This window comes from Sciurus vulgaris (genome assembly GCF_902686455.1).
Source record: "Sciurus vulgaris genome assembly, chromosome: 4".
In the NCBI taxonomy this organism is placed as follows: Eukaryota; Metazoa; Chordata; class Mammalia; order Rodentia; family Sciuridae; genus Sciurus; species Sciurus vulgaris.
Genome location: NC_136464.1, coordinates 99,191,404 through 99,207,606, shown reverse-complemented (window position 1 = coordinate 99,207,606; position 16,203 = coordinate 99,191,404). Strand labels below are relative to the sequence as shown.

Genomic DNA, 16,203 nt, shown 5'->3' with positions numbered 1-16,203 from the left:
ATTTTGCTGGATATAAAATTCTCAATTGGCATCCATTTTATTTCAGAGCTTGAGGGCTGGGGAGATAGCTCAGTTGGTAGAGTGCTTGCCTTGCAAGCACGAGGCCCTGGGTTTGATCCCCAGTACCGTCAAAAAAAAAAAAAGCTATTTCAGAGCTTGATATATGTTATTCCAGGACCTCGTGGCATTGAGGGCTTGGGTTGAGAAATCAGCTGGGATCTAAATTGGTTTCTCCCTGTATGGAATCTGATATTTTTCTCTCATGGCATTGAAAATCTGATGAACAGAAAATCAGAACAGAGAATTGGGATCAATGCTGTGATTGTATTTGACCATGTGGTTTAGAAGCTTTTAAAACTGGTTTGTGGGAGGAATTTGGAGTTGCAGTATGAAAATGTTTTAAGTAGAGCTTAATAGACAATTCTGGTGGGAGCCTGAATGACCAAATTGGATGGAAATGTGAATGTTAAAGACTGTGCTCAGGAAGTTTCAGATGGGAACAAGGACTCTATTGGGAACTGGAATAGAAACCATTTATGTTACATTCTGGCAAAAAAAAAAAAAGAATTGTCTACATTTTGTCCCTGCCCTGAGATTCTCTGTGAGGCTGAATTTAAAGGTGATGGACCAACTAATTTGGCAAAGGAAATTTCAAGGCAACATGGCATTCGGGAGGTGGCATGGGTATTGCCAGATGCTTTTAGCTAAGTTTGATGTGATAATTATGAATAAAAAAACAGCAGAAGGATTTGAAAACTTGCGGCTGACCTGAAAAGTACATATAAATTGAGGTCAAAAAAAGTATGATTGCTGAAGAGATTGGCACTACACAGGAACAATAAAAAGTATGCCTTGAGGGCATCTCAGGAATCAGCAAGACCCACCACACCCCATCACAAGCTCAAGTATGTAAAAGTGAAAATTTGCTCAAAAGACGTGGCTTTGAGAAGGGAATGCTGGAAAGCATGGATCCCACAGAGTCACCTAGGAAGTGAACTCATTTCATTGTGCTCAGCTGCCCAGGCACTCAGAGACCATTGCAGTCATGGTCCAAGGGAGCCCTGCTACTGCCTCCATGGATGGTAGACCATGGCATTGACCACAATGGTGCTGCTTTTGCAGGGATGAAGAATGCAAGAGTTACAGGGTCATGGAGGTTTTTACTCATATTTCAAAGGAAGGCCTGGAAAGCCAGGTAATGTGTGTCAGGGTCAGAATTCCCATAAGGCATCCCCGAGAGGATGATGCATGAAGCTGTGCGAGTGAATCTGAAGCTGTACTGGAGACCCCAGGAAGTTGGGGATACCAGGAATATGGAACTTCTACCAAGGCAAGCTGCAGGCAGGAAACAGAACCAGATCAAGAGAGAGGCCATGTGGACTGCAAGTGGCAAGGTCATGCGGCAGAGCTTCCTCAGCCCTTTAGAGTTCGCATCTCCAAATTGGTGCTGTATATTTACACAAAACAGTAGAATTTATTGTGGTGTATTTGTACATGCACATAACATAATTGGGTCAATTTCATTAACCAGAACCTCCCTTTTCCTTTCCTCTTCCCTTCCCCTGATCCCAGCCCTCCACTGTTCTTCCTTCCATTTTCATGAAATCCCCCTTTTCCCTCTAGCTTCCACATGAGAGAAAACATATGACTCTTGACTTTCTGAGTGACTTATTTTACTTAATATGCTGTTCTGCAGTTCCATCAATTTTCCTACAGATTACATAATTTCATTCTTCTTTATGGCACAATAAGACTCCATTGTGGCCCAGTGCAGTGGCACTTGCCTATAATCCCAGTGGCTCAGGAGGCTGAGGCAGGAGGACCACAAGTTCAAGGCCAGCCTTGGCAACTCAGTGAGACCCTGTCTCTAAATAAAATATTTTTTAAAAGACTGGGTTTGTGGCTCAGTGGTTAAGCACCCTAGGGTTTAATCCCTAGTACCAAAAAGAAAAAAAAAAAAAAAAACCCACAAAACTCCATCGTGTGTGTATATATTATATATCACATTTTCTTTATCAGTTCATCTGTTGGTCAACACCTAGGCTCATTCCATAACTTCGCTCTTGTGAATTGCATTGCTATAAACATGGATATGAGTATATTGCTATAGTATGCTGACTTCAACTCTTTTGAATAAATACTGAGGAGTGGTGTAGTTGTGTCATAATGCAGTTCCATTCCTAGTTTTTGAGGAACTTCCATACTGATCTCCATAATGACATACTAATTCACAGTCCCACCAAGATTGTGTAAGTGTCCCTTTTCCCCACAGCAAGAACAATGAAATTAGGGCTGAGGATGTAGGTCAGTCGGTAGAGTGCTTACCTCACAAGCACAAGGCCCTAGGTTGAATCCCCAGCACTGAAAAAAAAAAAAAAAGAGAGAGAGAGAACAATGAAATTCTTAAGAATTCGTAAAGGGCTGGGGCTATGGCTCAGTGGTAAAATGCATAAGGGCCTGGGTTTGATCCTGCACCACATAAAAATAAAACACAAGTATTGTGTCACCTACAAATAAAATATATTTTTTTAAAGAATTCATAAAATTGCCACAAGATTAATCAAGCTTACCATCACTACATTTATAAAGCAGACTCCCATGACAGGATGTCAAATTATTGGATTTGATTCTCTGCAAGAAAGAGAAAAGAAACTTTATAATGCAACATCTAAAGGCTAAATAAACACTATTGTCCTAGTGTTCAGGTTTGAGTTTTTGCTACCAAAAATTTCAGCCAAAGTTACATACCATTAGAATATTTTATTCAGCCTAGTAGTTCTACTGACTCTGCTGGCAATGGCATCTCTGCCACCCTTCCATTCCTACAACCACCCAATTTTCTGTAACTAAATCAATTATGTCAAAGTATGCAGGTCATATAACTGCACAGACCAGAGACTTTTCACAGTGCGTATTTCCAAAGTCTGTAGAGGCCACATGTGACCAACGAATCTCATTTTTCACTTGCAAAACAAGAAATCAAACACTGCATATTTATACTTCTCTCCCAACTGCAATCACTTCATAGGAATTATGTCATGAATTTTCAAAATCTTGCAAGAACTAGAAAAAAATAAGTATGTCTTAGTTCGTTTTCTAATATCAGTAACACAGGAAAGAGATATATCTTGATTCATGGTTCTGAAGGTTCAAGGTCAAGTGGTCACATCTGGTGATGGTCTTCTTGATGTCAGAGTCCCAAGGTGGTGCTTGGCATATGACATGAAACAGGGAGCACTCCTGTGCATCCTCTAGTGTCTCTTTCCTCTTCTTAGAAAGCCACCAGGATTTAATCCTGAGGGCTCCACTCTGCTGACTATCTTCCAATCACTTCCCAAAGGCCCCACTTTCTAGTCAGATTAATTTTCCATCTTCTTAACACCTCACAATGGAGATTAAACTCTACCTTGAATTTTGGGAAACAAACCATTTTCAAAGCACAAGGTGCTAGAGAAACTGAAGAACTAACTCATGGTGAAACAGAGCAAGAGGTTATTGAGCTATTAAGTTAGGTCTTTTCAGTTTGATGGCGAATTATGAAACTAATCCCCCAAAGCCTAAAATAGTTCCAACCCCCAATTCAAAAGCAAAACCTTCTTTCTTTACTCCTCCCTTTTTGAAGTGTAAACTATGCTGTAAATACTCACTAGAGACTGGACCTGCAAACTACTAAACCATTATCAGACTTAAGAAAACAAGTTCTAGGCTCTCCCCACCCTACTCTTGCTTCAGCTGTGCAGAGTTCTTTAATAAGATGGCTGGGTGGGGCATGGGAGATGGAGGGGGGGGTAAAGGCAAAAGGTCAACATGACCACTCTTTATTTTCGAGATGGGGGGGGTTCACTATGTTGTCTAGAATGGTTTCAAACTCCTCCTGGTTCAAGCAAGTCTTTCCAAGTAGCTGGGGTTACAGTATGTGCCACAGAGCCCAGCTGCAATACTACAACTCTTCATGCTAGTTTGAAGACCTCAAGATAAGAATTTATTCAAGACATTCATTCCAAATATGATAGATTGCTAAGATCTTGACTCTCTCCTAAGAAGTCCTTAAGGAAGACTAAATTGTCAACAATAATGCCATGTAACAAACACAGATATTGTTACTTCCCAAGTAGCTCTGCAGTGTTTGGGAACAAGTGAGGAGGGCTCCCAGGGCCATTGATAATAAGATTACCAAAGGTAATGGGCTCCTAACCCCCTTGAGAAAATTGAGAAAATGCTAGTCTAAGGTAGAATTAGAACATGGACGTCACCTGTAAATTTTGGGGGGGGGGGGGGGGAGTGGGGGATGCCAGGGATTGAACTCAGGGGCATTCGACCACTGAGACACATCCCCAGCCCTATTTTGTATTTTATTTACAGACAGGGTCTCACTGAGTTGCTTAATGCCTCACTTTTGATGAGGCTGGCTTTGAACTTGTGATCCTCCTGTCTCAGCTTCCTGAATCACCTATAAATTCTTGACATGAATATCACTTGATAGAAGTAAGTTAGTTTGTAAATGTGAAAGTATTTTTAAATCAAGGAATTAAAATATGTCACTATACAATTCAGCAGAGAATTATACACATGTAGTCCCCCAAAAAAAGTCCTGCCTTCCAAAAGACATGTATCTTTCCTTTACCACATTACACATTTCAAGACATGTACATGACACAGTAGTATCGGAAGCAACTTAAATTGTTATGTTTTAGGGCTGGGGATGTAGCTCAATGATACAGCACTTACCTAGCATGCGTAAATCACTGGGTTCCATCCCCAGCCATGCAAAAAATAAATGACTGTTTTTTATTGACTACCATTGTCTTATCAAGAAATAGATGTATTTCAAGTTTTTATGTGTGGATCAATACTTAGTAATTCAAAATGAACATATTGTCATATCCTCCTATGGACAGAGATGAGCACAGAATTAAGCACAATAAATTGAGTAGAGAAAGTGGGAACTTCTAGTCTATGCCAACATCTAGCCCAAGGTCTTGTACAAGCACATGTCAAATAAATAGTTGGGTTAATTACAAAAGTGCTGTACTAGCCACAAAGTAACTGAAATGCTATACATTTCAGCATTCATACATTCATACATTGGTATGAATAAGTATGAAGTAGCTAATTTACACTACTGTCTACACTTATTTAACATTAAATGGGAAAAAAATCAAGTAATTTTCATAGAAAAATACCATTAAGTTTTTCTCTGATATGATCACACACAAGATTACTGTGTTCACCGTGGGCTGCCACATTGAAGAAAGAGATACATTCAACAAATATTTGAACCTCCATTGTGTCTACAAAGCACAAAGATTCATTCAGACCATCTGGGCTGTGAGAAGCAAGTCCCTCCCTGACCATCAGGGGGCGCCAGAGGCAAGTAGATCTCAGTGACTGGTGAAAGTAAGGGGAAAGAGGCAGTGATTCCTCACCTAAGCTCAGGGGCTTCAGCTCAGAGACACAGTGGCAGCTACTCCCTCTTCACGTGTACCTTCCTTGCCAGAAACGTCACTAAAACATGAAAATATGACCCATCAACTGGGAATTCAGCTGAAGTACATTTCCCCCTAAAATTATCCTAAATACAATGTTTCAAAATCAAATGGGAAGCAAAAAAGCTTTACAATGAAAAATTATACATGATTACCATCTTAGTTGTCTATCTAAAAATATATGTAATAAGACAAGTATAAGGAATCATTATCTTCTTAGTTTTGCTAGTCTTTATACAATATCTTTTTTAAAAAAATTATTGCAGTTAAGATATACATAACAGATCATTTTAACCATTCTTGTGTATAGTTCTTGAGGCATTAAGTGCATTCATGTTGTTATGCAACCATCACCGCCACCTGTTTTCAGAAACTCTTTTCATCTGCTCAAACTCCATATCCACTCTAACCCCTGGTGCCGCTCCCCCAGTCCCTGGCAGCCACCATTCGGCTTTCTGTATGGATTTGACTATTCTAAGAATCTCATGCAAATGGACTCATACAGTATTAGAGTTGTGACTGGATTATTTCAGTTAGCCTATCTTCAAAGTCCAGCATACTGTATGTATGTCAGAATTTCATTTCTTTTTAAGGTTAAATAACATTCCATCATATGTGTATTCCACATTTTGTGTGTCCACTCATCCATCCATGGACACTTGGGTTGCTTCCACCTTTGGGCTATTGTGAATAATGTTAAGAACATGGGTGTGCTTGAACTGCATATCATTTTAAATCTATAGTTTTTATGAAAAGATGTAAATCATCATACTATGGTATGTCTGTTTACCCTTGTAATACAATAATGTTTGCCAAAGAGACCACAAACATTAAGAACTGTAAGTGCCCCTGTAATAAAGAAAAATAGAAATTATTCATGTGCTATTTAGAGTAAGAAAGAGAAAAATGTTAAAGCATTTAAAAAACCTCTAGAATTATATTTCTCACTTTTTCTAAAACAAACCCGAGTTTACATAATTACTACTCATACACTTTCAAGTTCACAGGGGAAAAAAGAACTTCAGAAGTACCTTTACAATTTTTGTCCTCTTTTGCCTAGGGATAACCTTAAACTCAGATCTCAATAAAACAAGAAAATTCTTTAAGACAAGCAGATTGCTAATCTGAGATCTAAACTCTAATAAAAGCCGGCTGCTCCATAGAGATTCAAAAACAACAAGACTCAAATTATGCCACATTCCTGCAATAAATCCATCACTCATAAAGGAAATTTTGAAATCATTTTCAGCCTTTAGAATGATCACCAAAATTCAGTTATTTATTAAACAGCTTCTGCCAACCAAGTCCCATACCACAATTTAGGGAGTTGAAGGCAACACATGGCCTGCCTGATTTTAAACGATAATTAATGTGGACCAGTTACTGTACTCACTGACTTTCTGTCCTAAGTGTCCCTTTCAAATGTGGGTAAATCCAACCCTGAGGGTTAAAGATGTTAAAACCTTCACCCCGGTGCAGACAAGCCGGTTAGGCTGCACCTGGTAATTCGTCCCCAGCACAGGTTCCAAACAGTGACCTGCAGGAAGAGGACCCATCTTCCTTCCGATCACATCAGGCTCCGCCAAGTATCAAGCTCATCGGAACAAGTGATTTAAAAAATAATAAGAAGAATTCGTATGTCTGCAGGCTAAATTAAGTGTGTGTGTGACAGGAAGCAGACTCCTGGCCGCTATTTATAGCCTTTTCCCCTGCCTGGGGCGCCTCCTCGACAGTACCCACATTGGCCAAGTCTGCTCCTCTGCCTAGGACCACTAGGCTAAGCCGGGACTCAGTGGGCTCAGTGGCTCCAGCCCCGCCCTGCGCTGTCCGACCAGGGCCCGCGTCCCCAGGCGCCGGCACGCGGGAGGGGCTGGGGTGCCCCGACGCCCACACATCCCAGGTTCAGGGTGCACCTGAGAGTAGGGCCCGACCCGCGGAGCCGAGGGCAAGCGTGGCCCGGGCAGACGAGCGCACGAACGCGCGGAGGGAGCTCCCCGGGCGGGTCGGGTTCGCGCGCTCAGCTCTTCCCTCCAGCCCCGCATTAATGTGCGTTGGTGGATGTGGGGCGGCAGGGGAGAGCCCCAGTTTCCACATTCGGAGCCGGCAGGCGGTCCTGCAGGCGCCGGTGCGAAGTGCCGGGTTTGGGGATGCGGTTGCGTGGCACGAGTCCAGGTGCGGGATGCAGGTGTAGGTGCGCAGTGGCATGGGAATGCTGAGTATGGGTGCGCCTGCGAGACGAGGCTATAGATGCGAGGTGAGGCCGAATGGGCGCCGATGCGAGGCTGTATGGTGAGGGCCCGGTACGCGGCCGCTTGCTGCAGGGTAGGGATATGGGGCGCGAGTGTGTGGTATGCGCGCCGGGTGGAGGTGCGCTTCGACCCTGGCGCCGCCCCTGCGCAGCTTGGGCAGGGGGCGTGGCGCGGCGGCCGGGGGCTGCGGCACGGGGGCGCCCGGCGCGGAGCCCGCTGGGGCAGCGGGGATGGCGGCCGGGGCGGGGAGGCCGGGCCCTAGCGCGGGGCGCACGCGTGAAGTTGCACCGCACGTGTGAAAGGAATTCTCGTTTTCAAAGCGTTGGAGAGTCCTGCTAGAGAAGGAGCGCGTCTGGGTCACCGCCGCAGTAGAGCGGGGTAAGGCGGGCTGGGGCGCTCAGGAGGCCGGCGCCGGGGCCGAGCGCAGCGCCTGGCAAGGGACGGGCGGGACACGACGTCGCTACCCTCCTGGGACAGCTCTGGAAGTCTGGGGCCGCGCGCGTGGGCGGTTCCCAGCTCCCTGGAGTTCTTTCGGGATACTTGGAAGAGTTGTGGAGAACCGCAGGGCTGGGGAGCTGGGCCCTAGAGAAACTTTCCGAGAAACTTTTGGCATAACTGATCTCCATTCTTTGCTCCTGGAAGTCTCGGCGGAGCTCCTGTTCTCCCTGATGGGTGGCCAAGGCTGAAGTTGTTTTCCTGGGGATGTTTTCCCCCTGGCGTGGGAGTAATCAAGGGCTGCCCCAGAACATTAGGGAGCTTAAGGACTATTTAAATACTTGAAAACTCTCACAGCTCTATCAGCTGCAGAGAATGGAGTGCAACTGTCGGCGGGTGATAGCATCGCTGTGGTCTCTCAGCGATGAGAAGTTGTGTTGGGAATGTTTGAAAATGAGGTTGACTCGCCTTTAAGAAAATTTTTTGAAGTTTTTTTTTTTCTTTTTAAAGAAATATGTAAGCTATTGGTGCCACGACCTAATTTCCTGATCTATATGCTTGTGATAATGTAAGTGTTAAAGAATTTACAGAACAGTGGAAAAACACTTATCTGCATTCTACAGTAATCCCACCTTTGGGAGAATTGTAGTGACAGTAAATCACAGTGACCCGGCGAACCTATTGCTTTGCTGCCTACTCCACACTCTACTGAACCGAATTCATTCCACTATGCAGAATTCTCGGTTAGTGAATATTTGTGACTGGGGCTTCAGAACCCCAGTTTTTATTTTATCAAGGTGCTTGCAGAATATGCCATTTAAAAATGATTATAGGGCTGGAGTTGTGACTCAATGTCGAGCACTTGTTCCACCAACCCTGGCCCTGGGGAAGGAAAAAAAAAAAAGTGATTATATACAGACAGCCGAGAAATGAATTATGTATTGGCTCTCACCTAAAAATTTAAAACGATGGTGATTTCTAGTATGTGTATGTGCATCACCACTGGCAAGACCATCCACGGTGCTACGGAATGTATTGCAAAACAAACGTTAAAAGATTAGAAAGGGAAAAGGGGGGGATTTATTTTCCGAATACCAGTGTTTTCAAAGTAAACATCAGCTAATTTGGCACAGATTCCACTGGCTCAGCAGTTTGGATCCTGTTGAGATAAGCATCAAATAAGGGCAGTGCACGTGTCCCTTTAGAGTGAAGTAATTCACAGAATTGTAGTACTGGCAACAAATTAGTGCTGTTTGTTAACCAGTACATGACTGAAACTTGTCTTTAAATAATGGCAGGAAGTCAGGTATGGTAGTGTGTGTCTGTAAACCCAGCTACACAAGAATCTCAAGCAAGAGAATTATGAGTTGGAGGATAGCCTGGGCAATTTTGCAAGAAGTAAAATAAAATTTTTAACGTGTTGGGAGTGTAGCTTAGGGTAGAGCACCTACCTGGCATGTGCAGGACCCTGGATTCAATCCCTAGTGCTATTACTACTACTACTACTACTACTAATAATAATAAATAGCAGGTAATAGTTTAATTCTTTACCAATAAGAAAAAGAATTTTGACCCAATTTTCTTTTAAAAAAAAAATCTATTTGGAGACGATACAAGTACATAAAAATTTCAGAGTTCACAAAAGTATACTTAAAATGGGCTGTGGTTGTAGCTCCATGATAGAGTGCTTGCCTAGTGTGTGGTAGGCACTGGGTTTGATCCTCAGTATCACAAAAAAGTAAATAAATAAATAAAATAAAGGCATTGTGTCCATCTACAACCAAAACAATTTTGGGGGGTTGCTGGGGATCAAACCCAGGGCCTTGTGCTTACAAGGCAATCACTCTACCAACTGAGCTATCTCCCCAGCCCCCAAAACAATTTTTTTGAAGTATAGGTAAAAAGTCCCTCTCCAGCCCCAATTCCCCTCCTCAGAGGCAACCACTGAAATGATTTATTAAATGTAAATGTACCATTTGGACCTTATACTGTATTGTTATTTTTTGTCTTTGCATTTTTATTAGTGCATTGGAATATAAATGATATTAGGTTCATTGTGGCATAATTATATCTGTCCAGTTTTCTTGAATGCTAACTTACATTTTAAGTTATTGTGTTCATTTTTCTTAATTAAAATAATTTTTGCACATGAGTTTGAAACTTAAAATTATGTGAATTCCAGAAAGCCTCATGCATGTAAATAATTTAAACTATGGTCTTTCAGATGTTACCATTTCTAGAACATGCACCTAATGATTAATAGGATAATAGGATATTTTTAGAATCTTAAGTGTTTCACATAATTAAGCAATACCTTAAAAATGCAGAGCTTTTATAATTTGCTAAAATAGTGTCAAAACATACCAGAATGCTTTGAGAAGCATTTTGTCTTGTGGGGAAAGCTTGGTTTCCAGGATCTTGGTATGAAAAAATAGCCAAATTCAGTTACTGACTTGATTAACCTATAGTCTCTATCTCCTTGCCATCACTATTTAATGCCTATTCCCAGTATTTTGATCCTTTTTTTTTTTTTTTTAACAAATCGCCTCGTCCATGAATTGCAAATGAAACTCCTTAGGGTAAAGACGATATCTTAATTATTTCAATATCCTCAGTGCACAGCACAGTGCCACACATATACAAGGTATTTTATAAATGTTTACTGAAGTGAAGAGGGAAAAGAGATCCAATACTGTACATTTACCAGCATATATATATATATATATATATATATATATATATATATATATGTAAACTGTATGTTTTTGCAATTTCAGTATAATGCTTAAAGGCAATGAAAAAACAATAAAGTTTCATCTTAAATTTTGTTCTTATAGTGATGGGAAGTTCTTCATCATGGTAATTAGGTTTGTAACCTATTGCTTGCTTTTAAAAAGCTGTACTACAGCTCCAGAAATATGGCTTAGTAGTGGTTGGTGTAATTTCTGCCACTCTTGCATTTTTCTTTAAGAATTAATGGTTTGCTTTAAAATTACTGTTAACAAACTAATGACGTTAAACATATAAATCACTTAATTTTTTTCACTCAGTCCACCTGATGATTTCCATAAATTGTTCATTTATTCATAATACTCCAATTTCTCTTAGCTTTGAAATGAACCTTTCATTCTGGAACATAGACGAGATCTCTAGTTATATGCTATTAGAAGTAGGTTTGAGTAAGAAAAGTAAAGTTATATTTATACTGTAGAAATTTTTCTGCAAAAAAGAAAACATTCGATGTGTTAATTTGTGTCAGTAATAAAAAATAGATAATAAATATCAAAATCATCTTGTAAGATTTTGTTCACTATGAGTAAAAATATCTGAATTTGCTTTGAAATTATGATTCTAATTTATATGATGAAGTAACTGAACTGTGCTTATCATGTCAATGCTTATTTAACAGTTTTTATAAAGGTGAAAATGCCCTCTTTAAACTCTCACTGGAAGAGTGAAAGGTTAAAATGTACTCTAACCTGTGTTTCTAAATATATGTATTGGAAAATGTGTTAGAATTAGATATAATACAAAAGACAACTGTTGTAACCTGAACCGTCTGCCTGGTGCATGAAGTCATGCAGAAGGAGGGGAAGGTAAGTTGCACCAGGAGTTGGAAGTCAGGAGTTTTCTTGCTAGCTTCACCACTTTGGGCTGTGCAACCTTGGGCAAATCTCAGTGCCCTCTCTGTGCCTCCATTTCCTTGTTTATAAATAAGGAATATAAACTAGAGTGCCTTGAAATTTCTTCCAGCACTGCAATGCTGCGACACTGTATTTCTTCCATGGGTAATGAGTAAGTTTCCTGAATGATGTTATTTGGGTTTGTATAGGGAAGTTACCTTTCGCCTATATTTATTATGTCAGTGTTTGAAATACTAACCAGACTTCCTGACTCAGGTGTTTTAGACACGACAAGTACCTGTTCAGGTCACTGGTATGCTAAAGCACCCCTGAAATTTCATTTATTATTCTAAGCAGACCCTCAAAGTAGGATAATGATGCATTCCATTTTGCTTTGAGTAGTGACTTTTTTTCATTATTCAGTTATTAAAACTTGAAGGATCAATGGTGAAGAACACACATTAAAGTTAACATATCACTGAATATCTAAATAAAATATTTGGATAAGTGAAGATCTAGTGGATTTCATAGTTCTCTCACAGAAGTCATTTAAAAACTTACAATGCCGTTTAATAATTGGCAGAAGAAACTAGAGGACTTGGCCAGGGTAATGGAAAGGGAGGGTGTCTGGAGGGCTTAAGAGGAACCCTGTGTGACCATGAATAGTCTTGGAGGGCAGTTGTGTTTCTAATTATGCTCCGGATCTGTCTCCATCTTTCTTTTAGATGAACTGAAGCTTGGCCAGCTGTTAATTTTCTAACTTAATGTTAGAACTCTAATTGTGGAAATAGTGACTTAATACTGATTTCCAAAGGGAATATTTATTTTATTCAAGTGTTTCAAGACGAAAATATGGATAAAAAGTTAATTTTGCTCTTCTTGAATGTAAAACATTAAAGACCTTTGGTTTTAAATGAACCCATTTGTTTAAATTACTTCAAATTAAAATTAGCTCTCACTGCAGCCAGGTGTGGTGGCATGTACCTGTCACCCCACTAGGCTGAGGCAGGAGGGTTGCTTGAGCATACAGGTTCAAGGCCATCCTGGAATATTGCAAGCCCCTGTCTCAAAAAATAAAATTATCTCTCACTAAACTTTTAATTATAGTAGGTCCAGAAATAAAAACTGATTCATTCTTCCCTTTGAACAGAGATGAAAAGTGTTCATTGTATTTGCCTTACTTAACCAAATTGACTGAAGAGCATTCAGCTTTTCAGGTACTCATAAATGACTAAAATCCCCACATGAAAGAGAAAATAGGATGATAATATACATGTGGCAAGCATTATTACAAGTGCTTCCCACACATTCTTATTTCATAAGTAATATAAGTAGATTAAAAGTATAATTTAAAAATGAATTTTGTAAATGCAAATATAAAGAAAAAAGCAATTTGGTGTTTCTAGAGATTTATTCTCTATGAAAATATGTATACCTAGCACTGCTTTAGAACTGTTACTAAAGATGTTGGAAAATTAATATTTTATAATTTCACCAAATCAGTTGATTGTGAATGGGAATTTCCTGGCAGAGCATTAAATTGTTAGGAAGTTATTGAAAAAAGTGTCTCTACAATGTATACCATATTCATTCAACAGCAAATAACAAAGACATACGGATCAGTTTATTGTGGATAGAAAATTGTTTAAAAATAATTAAGAAGGACCTGCATTTTTCCCTTTTCAAGTGGGATAGAAACCCCTGGGACTATATAATAAAAAGAAATTTTGCACTAAGGTAAAGAAGGCCCTTAAATTGCATATGTGTATTTTATAGTAATCTTGGGAAATAATAAAACTAACATTATTTAAAAGATCTGTAGGAATTTTTTGTAGACTTATTCTATGTGCCATGAATATAGCATACATGGTAAGACATTGGAAAAAAGCAGTCATTCCTTTTTAAACATATCAAAATCAGTTCTTTAAGGAAAGAAAAACTGTGCTAGGGATATACAGTTCAGTAACAGAGCACTAATCTAGCATGTGCAAGGCCCTGGGTTTGTTCCCCAGTACAAGAAAGAAAGAAAAGAATAACTCCTAGCAAGACTAATATTTTAAGAGCCCCAAGCAATAATTGGAACCAAACAAAGGAATCTGAGTACAAATATGGGGTTTAAAGAGCATAAGAAAATCACACAAAAAATTTTATGTTGATAAATTTGAAAGAGATGAAATGGAAAATTTTCTAAAAGATACAAATGATCAAAATTAACTTAAAAAGTATCAGATCTTACATATATCAGTAATGGTTAATGACATTGAGTTTGTAATCAGAGCTTCCTCCCAACCCCATTAAAAAATATCCCAAATTGTTTTATATTAGATTCTTATATGAGCTTATTCAAAGAATTTAAAATTTTTCAGACTTAAATCATTTGCATGCCAAAATCTGATGATAATTTTTTTTAAAAGTTGAGCCCAATCTTAGGTATGAACAAATAAGAATCCAAACTAGAGTGATAACAATTAAATATTCTAGTATATTAAAAATTAAACCATAAGAAGAACTTATACCTGCAAAACTAAGGTGATCAACATCTAAAACTCACAATAGGTGCTAGAAAAGTGTGCTCTACAAAATCCTGTACTCAGTCGTGGTTTAAGAAACAAAAATCGCACGGTCTATAGAAAAGACTAGACAGAAACTTCCTTAAGCTTGATAAAAGTTAAAACCTCATGTTCAATGATAAAACTTTAAAAGTATTTGTGTTAAAGTCAGAAACAAGAAAGTATGTCATCTACAGCCAGTAGAAGTCCTGGCTGGCTCTGGAAGACAAGAAAAAGCAATAACAGGAATTAGTATTAGAAAAGGAAGGGATACATTTGTGCTTAATAGCAGATGATGCAATTGTGTGCCTACATAGAAAATTCAAAGGAGTATTCCACTAGAACTATTAAGTGTTTTCTAACAGTTTCCTGGATACAAGATTAGTATATAAAAATAACATTCAGACTGAGGGTATAGCTCAGTGATAGTGTGTGCCTAACATGCATGAGACTCTAGGTTCTATCCTCAGTGCTTTCAAAAATAAAAATAATGAGGCTGGGGTTGTGGCTCAGTGGTAGAGCACTTGCCTCGCATGTGAGAGGCACTGGGTTTAATCCTTAGCACCGCATCAAAATAAACAAAATAAAGGTATTGTGACCATCTACAACTAGAAAAATTTTTTAAATAAATAATGTTTCTAAGTACCAATAATAACCAATCAGAAAACTGAAAAACTATATAGAACAACTCTAAAGCATCTGGGAATAAACCTGACAAAAGATGTGTGAGACTTTCAAGGTCAAGATCCAAGGTACAATTGAAAGACATTTAAGAAGTTTCTCATCAGTGGAACAGTTGTGCTCCTTGGAAAACTAGATTGTAAAGAAGTAAAATTTATTTGTCTGTAAATTTAATGCAATTCTAGCTAAAATTGTATCTTGGATTTTTGTGGAATCAAATTTCATATGCAGGGAATAAAAGGTCCAATGAGGTCAAGACAATTTTGTAGAACAAGGTTGAGGGACTTGCCCTACTGTATATCAAGTCCAATCATCCCTGGGTATCCACTGGGGATTGGTCCCAGGAACATACACACACACACACACACACACACACACACACACACACACACACCATCCCCTGCAGAAACTAAAATCTATGTATGCTCAAGTACCTTATGTGAAATGGCATAGTATTTGCATGGAACCTGTGCATAGCCTCCAGTATACTTTAAATCATTTCTAGATGACTTATTAATACCTAATACAGTGTAAATGCTATGTAAACAGTTGTCATTGTGTATAATTTAGAGACAGCAAAAAAAGTATTTATACATGTTCAGTTCAGATACAATTTTTAATACATATTTTTTATTTGAGGTTGGTTGAATTCCTGGTTGGTTTTGGAGGGCCAAGTCTACTCTCTTAAGTGTGAAAGCATGAAATAGGCAGATAAGGAATAAAATAAGCTAGAGGAAAAGTCTTTCCACTGCTAAAAAGATAACTAGGGAAGCCCATTTATCAATATCTGTTATTTGTGACTACTTTAGCCCACTTTGTCCTTTTAGATAGCAAAACTTACCACCTGAGCCATCACTGCCTCCACTCCAAACCTGAGCAGACATTACAATTGAACATAGAACTCTCTTTGGCTAAGCCTCACAATTCCATTCAACAATCCAGGCAATCACACAGTTAATACAAAATTAATTAGCCTTACTCCACATTATATTACTTCTAATTAGTAAACCCAGTAACAGTGTTTTGTCAAGATATTGTTATAAAAGGGTATCGTGTATAATACAGATTAAATCTTTGGTTCTGATTCTGCTCCAGTCTTAACTCAAATTTTCATTTCCTGATGAGTAGTTCCCACTGGAGCCCATCTGTGCTCAACTTGCAGATGCTCTAGAACTCCAGG

At 39.3% G+C, this 16,203-nt stretch overlaps 1 protein-coding gene across 5 annotated transcripts in view; it reads left to right on the top strand.

Annotated features, from left to right (window-relative positions):
* The window catches only part of GJA3 (gap junction protein alpha 3), a 33,893-nt gene that overhangs the window by 5,845 nt on the left and 11,845 nt on the right, over positions 1 to 16,203 (top strand). Inside the window, exon 1 of one of the 5 annotated variants that reach the window (XM_079136926.1) lies at positions 7,265 to 7,532. The exons of 1 other annotated variant lie outside the window; for it this stretch is intronic. The gene's annotated coding sequence lies outside the window, so the exon portion shown is untranslated. Of the gene's footprint in view, positions 1 to 7,264; positions 7,533 to 7,638; positions 7,659 to 7,753; positions 7,776 to 7,966; positions 8,114 to 16,203 lie in introns of those variants that run through there. 3 more of the 5 variants (XM_079136931.1, XM_079136927.1, XM_079136925.1) reach the window with 3 other exon arrangements.